Genomic DNA, 5,754 nt, shown 5'->3' with positions numbered 1-5,754 from the left:
AATCTTGCACTCAAATGATTCCCTTTCCTTTTTCCAGAATGGTGTCCCATCTATTCCCTCATTTGGCCATTTGGTTTGCAGGTTGGAGCAAGATCACCATCCCATTTTACAGACGAGGAAACTGATGCCCAAAGAAAGAGCCGAATGCCATCTGAAGTCACATGACCGGGGATGGCTTGAAGGTAACATTTGGTCTCCTGCCTCCCAGCCAAGAGCTGTGTCCCTTCCTCAGTGCTCAGACTAGGGTGCCCCGGGAAATGAGAGGGGCCCCCTTATGAACACGGTTGAGAAGGCCCTCTCCAACATCCAGGGAGAGGGTATGAGGGGGGGAGGGGGCAGGTACATCTTCCTGCTGGGAAGCGCCAATGGCAGCCCTGCAGTTGGCTCAGGGCCTGACATATGCCCACAGTGCTTCTGTTTCCTAAGGATTCACACGCACATTACTACACGGATCATTTCAGCTGCTCTGGCTCCGTTTTCTGAAATGCCACAGGGGCAGGCAGGCTACCAGGGCAACCCTGACCGACGCCTGTCCTGATTCACTGGGCTCCTCCATCCCCCAGACGGCCCACCCCACCGTGCTGCCTAGGGCCCACCTTGGTCCCTGTTCAGGGTTCTCAGGCTATGGCCTCCCTGGTTCCCGAGTCTCCAGGGCCCGGATTCCAGCTCTGCCCTGCAGCCTGATGGGCAGGACTCCTTGTCATAGGCCATCCTTCAGAACTGCCCACATTCAGCTCCCCTGTGCCCAAGGACCAGCTGACAAGGGCGTTCAGACAGTGCCCAGAGTCTGCCCTGTCCCAAATCCCCATGGCAGGTCAGCTCTAGGCCCCCTTCTCCACCAGGAAGGTCCACTTCCAGAGGCTGGTTCCTTGCAGCCTTCTTGTCCCACCATGGAAAACCGCCTCATGGGGAGATGACAGTCGGTTCAGATCCAGGGCTGGGGTCTGAGGCCAATTGCCCTCAAAAGGCCCCACCCTCAGGCAGCCACGCCAGCCCTCGGCTCTGCCTCATAATCTAAAAGAAACATCTCTGAGGGGGTCAGAGAGCAAACCACGAGCCAAGAAAAAGACTGTCTAACTCATCTCAGGATGGGCACAGACTTTCCATGCACAGAATCGATCAGACAGGGAAAGACATGGCCTGACAAAAAGTTGAAACTTCTGTAGATCAGAAAGATCTCGAAATCAAAGGCAAGCAGAGCTGGGGGAAGAGTTTTTGTGACGATAAGGTTGACACCTTAACACACTTTTTCCATGAATTGTCTTTTAATGTCCTTGCTGATTTTCTGTTGGGAACATCAGGCTATTTGTTTCTATATTAAACAGGAAAAGGTTACTTATTTTGGACCTTCTGAATTTTGAACTTGTGAGTATATTACCCACCAAATTAAAAAGGGGAGGGGGGAATGATACTATAAATATAAATGAAACAAAATATTTTAATTGATTCCATGTGAAGCGTTAGTGAATGAACATTTAACATAAAAGAAAATTCCTAAGGGGAATTCCTGTCACAGCACTCAGCCCAGAGACCAGGGAAAGGCGAAATTGTAAAACTGATTACATTTGTATCCAGCAGCCCCCACTCTCTGCTTCTGTCTCACCGCCAAGCACTCCTCTTTCCTGAAGCCCTCCTGATGCCCCCCCATTCACCACAGTGAGGCTCTGCTCTTGCCCTCGGGTGAGCTTTGCTCAACTCCCCCGTGCCAAGGCACCGAGGACGCATTTGTGGCCTCTCAGTGCAGATACCATGTCACATGCTGACATCAACATACAGGCCAAGCCCGCTGTTGGGCAGTTGAAAGACAGCAAGTCACCACCTGGCGCTGGCGTGGGCTTTGAAAAAAAGTGAAAGTTTGTTGTGGTAATGATTTTTGATGAGTATCTAGAAGGCCTGAGTCCTTACATACAAAATAGGTGATGAGGGTCCTCAAAGGGCCAGCGTCCCTGAAGCCATTTTCCCCAATGGCAAAGGCTCCTGGAGGACAGATGGGGACCTTCTCTATGGCCCCCACTGAAGATGTTCTGTGGTCAGCAGGGGGCAGACAGGCAGATGACTTGTCGAGAAGGCTCCCAGTTTGGGGGCACCCAGGCCATCTCTATCTCCCAGTCCTTCCAGCTGAGGACTTTCCTTGGCCAAAATAATCTGTAGGACAGAAAATGTGCCTCTTCTCTGCCCAAGTGCCACCCCCACTCCCACCGTGGGGGAGCAAGTCCACTTGTCCTGATGTGTTTTGTGCACACTGGGAGATGATTCAGGCCGGTGTTATAAACCCATTAGTTCCAGTAACAGCAGTCTCTACCCCTCCTCCTGACAGCTGTGCTCATCGGTCACCCTCACTGCCAAGACTGCTTTGGCCCAAGCCCCCTCCTCTCCTGACCAACCTCCTGACCTTCTCTCCCCTCTCTTCTTGGCCTGCCAGAGTCCGGGCAAGGCGGAAAGCTACGGACAGGCCCCAGGTTGCCTGCAGACTGCAGATTAAATAAGGCTCAGTGGCTGGTCCTGAGGCTGGCTGTGCACCAGCAGTGGTGCTGCGGGGAGCCTTCTAAGGCAGGGCCACAGCGCCACCTCGTGGTAGACAGCCACATGCGCAGCCAGGCCAGAGCCATCCCAAAGAATCTCCCCACGTTGGTGCCTCTTCCTCAACTATTTCACTGTCCAGTCCTTCAGGTCTTCCCTAGATCCCAGGAGAGCCCCATCCCTGAGGATTGAGGGACAACTGCCAAACCGAGGTCCCAGCCACATCTCTGAGACACACGCCCCCATACACAAACCAAAACACCTAGAAAGGGCCTGGGCTTCTGTGTCAGTGAGACCTGGTACTCCCGTGTCCTCTGTTAGGCAGATGTCTGAGCTCAGGCAATTACATAACCTCATGAGCCTCAGTGTCCTGCTTCTAGAATGGGAGCAGTAAAAACACTGCCAAGGAATCCATTAGGTAATACAGGCCCTAGAGCTGCCGCCGGCTCTCTGCAGGTGCTCAAGAGACAACGGTTTCCTTTCCTTTCTGTCCGGGCTTGGTGCCTGGAGAACCAGGACTTACTCAAACGCCGGGTTGAGGGGACAGCCAAAACCCAAAGCCTAGGATAGGAAACGATTCTACCTCAGCAACTCCAAGAAACCATTTCAAACTACTTCTTCCGATGCTCTTTGCCTCTCTCTGAACGCCACGTTTAAGGTGACTAAGCCGCCTGGTTTGCCAGGCGCTGAGGGGTTTTCAGAGTGAGGGACCTTCAGCGCCAAAACTGGGGATGTCCCCGGCCAACCTGGATGAGTCAGTTGCCCCTTCCTTACCTTTCTTCACAGTCCAGTTCGCTGGGCCCAGGAATCCGCATTGTAACACTCCCCACGGTGATGCTTGTAAAACCAGTGGCCACCCCGCACTCTCCATGTTTTCTCATCGGCTTTTGGCAGGAACACTACTCACCAACTAGACAGGAAGCCACCTGAGGCATGACACACACTGAGTGACAAGACCTTGGAAAGACTCCAAAGAACTTTTTTTTTTTTTTAAGATTTTATTTATTTATTTGACAGAGATAGAGACAGCCAGCGAGAGAGGGAACACAAGCAGGGGGAGTGGGAGAGGAAGAAGCAGGCTCACAGCGGAGGAGCCTGATGTGGGGCTCGATCCCATAAAGCCGGGATCACACCCTGAGCCGAAGGCAGATGCTTAACCGCTGTGCCACCCAGGCGCCCCTCCAAAGAACTTTCTAAAAGGCTCTGGACCTGGATCTGCAAATCAGACCAGCAGCAGGGGTACCTATTCCTACTCGGCTGCACGGGCCACACCGGGGGGTTGCTCCTCTGTGATCCTTCCGTTCATTCACTAAGGGTTTGTTGAGCGCCTGTTGGCCTGGCCCCTGAATGTACATACTAATGATGGGAAAGAAACAAATGCCACTTGCATAAGCACGATAATTTTAGATAGTAAATCGTAGTAAATACTATAGGTAGTAGCAAATACTACGATATCACGTTCAACGGCACCTCTGAGGTGATATTTGAGCCCTGAAGGTTAAGGAGCTTGCCACCCAAAGATTTGGACGAAGGTATTCCAGGAGGACGAAGAGCCCCGAGGCAGAAACAAGGAATAGAAAGACTAGAGTGACTGGAGCATAGCAAGCAGGGTCAGAGTGACAAGAGCTGAGGATGGGGGAGCAGGAGAGGGGTGCAGGGGCCAGTTCAGGCATGTGGGACCTTCTGGCCCACGGCAGTCCTCTGTATTTTATTCTGCATGCAGTGGAAAGCCATCAATGATTTCAAGCAAGGAAATGACAGGATTTGATTCATGTTATGAAAAGCTCACTTGTGGGGTGGGGGGCACCTGGCTGGCTCAGTCGGTGGAGTGTGCGACTCTTGATCTCAGTTGTGAGTTCAAGCCCCATGTTGGATGTAGAGATTACTTAAAAAATAAAAATATTTTAAAAATAAAAGAAAAGCTCATTTGGACTTCTGTGTAAAGAAGGGACCGGAGAGGGACAAGAAGTGGAAGTAGGGAGGGCGCCTGGGTGGCTCAGTCAGTTAAGTGTCTGCCTTTGGCTCAGATCATGATCCTAGAGTCTCGGCTCAGCGGGGAGTCTGCTTCTCCCTCTGTCCTTCACCTCTCCTCTCTCTCTCTTTCAAATAAATAAATAAAATCTAAAAAAAAAAAAAAGTGGAAGTAGGGAGTCAGTTAGGAGACTACTGCAAGAGTCCAAGCAGGAGATGACAGGAAGTACAGATGGACAGAAGTGCTGGAGGGAGATACAGGACTTGCTGGTGGATTAGATACGGGGGAGCAAAGGGGTACAAGGAAGTCTGCCTCCTAAGCGTTTCACTTAGAACCCAGGTGAATGGATGAAGGAGGCATTTTGTGGGATGGGAAAGACTAGGGGAGGAGCAGGTTTGGGAGGGGAAATCTCCCGTGATGTGTTTTGAATGAGTCATCCTAGCGGAGAAGACGAGTGTGCTGATAGCGCTGGGCTTTGTACAAAGGCACAGGGAAACATCTACGAACTATCCTCAGGCCAGCTTAATAGTGTGGGAGACTACAGTGATTTTTAGTTCAGCTAGAAATGGGTGCTGCCTTTTCTTTCTGAAAGGAATAAGAATTTTGAAAAATTGGCCAGCGATGTAAAATATTTTGTACAGTAACAATTGCATCAGTCAAAACCCCTTTTGGTTAAAAGTGACAGAAACCCAAGTCTGACTGGCTAATGCAACAGGGCACTTTTGGGGGCACCTGTGTGACTCAGGTGGTTAAGCACGGGACTCTTGGTTTCCGCTCTGGTTATGATCACAGGGTCATGGGATGGAACCCATATCTGGCTCCCCCTCAGCGTGAAGTCTGCTTGGGATTCTCTCTCTCCTTCTTCCTCTGCCCCTCCCCCACTCACTCCTGCTCTCTCTCGCTCTCTCTCAAATAAATAAATAAAACTTTAAAAAAATTACATATATATATATATAATGTTTCTAAACAGAAAGAGAAAAGGACTCTTCCCAGATAACTCAAGATAGAAGGGCGCCTGGGTGGCTCAGTCGGTTAAGCATCTGCCTTCGCCTGGGTCATGATCCCAAGGTCCTGGGATTGAGTCCCATGGGCTCCCTGCTCAGTTGGGAGTCCGCTTCTCCCTCTGCCCCTCCCCACTGCTTGTGTGCACGCTCTCTCGCTCTCTTTCTCCCAAAAACAACAGCAACAACAGCAACAAAAACCCACCTAGAGATAGACACTCTGATTGGGTCACTCGGAGTCACGTGCCTATCTCCAAACCA

This window comes from Ursus arctos, unplaced genomic scaffold, assembly GCF_023065955.2.
Source record: "Ursus arctos isolate Adak ecotype North America unplaced genomic scaffold, UrsArc2.0 scaffold_8, whole genome shotgun sequence".
In the NCBI taxonomy this organism is placed as follows: domain Eukaryota; kingdom Metazoa; phylum Chordata; class Mammalia; order Carnivora; family Ursidae; genus Ursus; species Ursus arctos.
This window is presented reverse-complemented; position numbering follows the sequence as displayed.